Source organism: Frankliniella occidentalis, unplaced genomic scaffold (genome assembly GCF_000697945.3).
Source record: "Frankliniella occidentalis isolate FOCC.00 unplaced genomic scaffold, Focc_3.1 Scaffold322, whole genome shotgun sequence".
Classification (NCBI taxonomy): Eukaryota; Metazoa; Arthropoda; class Insecta; order Thysanoptera; family Thripidae; genus Frankliniella; species Frankliniella occidentalis.
In genome coordinates this window covers 343,908-344,781 of record NW_026267446.1, presented here as the reverse complement: position 1 = coordinate 344,781, position 874 = coordinate 343,908, and the positions used below count along the sequence as shown (strand labels likewise).

The window sequence follows — 874 nt, the reverse complement described above, 5'->3', positions numbered from 1 at the left end:
CCACCCTCCTTAGTCAGGACCGCGCCGTGGGACTTGCCCTGGACCAACATGCGGGCCTGAGGGATCTCGCGGTGCTCCTCGCGGTGCTCCCAGGAGCCGCTGGGAATGACCGTCTTCCTCACCTCCTTGGAGAAGAACTGGGGGGCGGCGGAGGCCGCGGCGACCAGGGCGAGGACGATCTAGGCGAGTGGACAGAGACCGTCGTTAGCAAAAAGTTTTTAAAGTGAAGTTACCGTACAGGCGTCCTCACACACTTACCAGGACCTTCATGGCGGTGGTTACTGTTTGCTGGTCAGCTAAAGAATGATAGCCACCATTAGCCGTCGTGGTCTTTTATACGGAAAGACAGACGGGGACGTCTCACTTAACTGTACTGTGCGCGATCTGTTCTGTGCCCCATACGTCAGACCTGACCTGCCTTTTACACAAAAACTCTTTTGTCGGTCAGTAGTAGGGGTCACTTCTGCGGTCACTAAGACCTTCCGGGGCACAACGTCCCCTAAAACAAAAGTGAGAGCGTCGAGCCAGATTCTGATATTCACTGTACCACTTCAGGTCCCAGCTTGGCGGATCGTATATAAAAGCAAGGTGTGAGAGATTGGATATCAGTCGCCAATAGACACCAGAACAACGAGCACCATGAAGTTCCTGGTAAGCAGCAAAGTTCTGTGTAATCCCTCCAAATGAAAGTTAAGAATACTGGTCGTTTGTGTTCATAAGGCTGTTCTCTCTGCTCGCTTAGATCGCCCTCGCCCTGGTCGCCGCGGCCTCCGCCGCCCCCCAGTTCTTCTCCAAGGAGGTGAGGAAGACGGTCGTACAGGGCGGCGCCTGGGAGCACCACGAGGAGCACCGCGAGATCCCCCAGGCCCGCATG

General features: G+C 55.7%; 1 protein-coding gene across 1 annotated transcript in view; it reads left to right on the top strand.

Moving 5' to 3' along the window:
* The window catches only part of LOC113202253 (cuticle protein CP14.6-like), a 49,732-nt gene that overhangs the window by 26,727 nt on the left and 22,131 nt on the right, over positions 1-874 (top strand). The gene's annotated exons all lie outside the window — the stretch shown is intronic.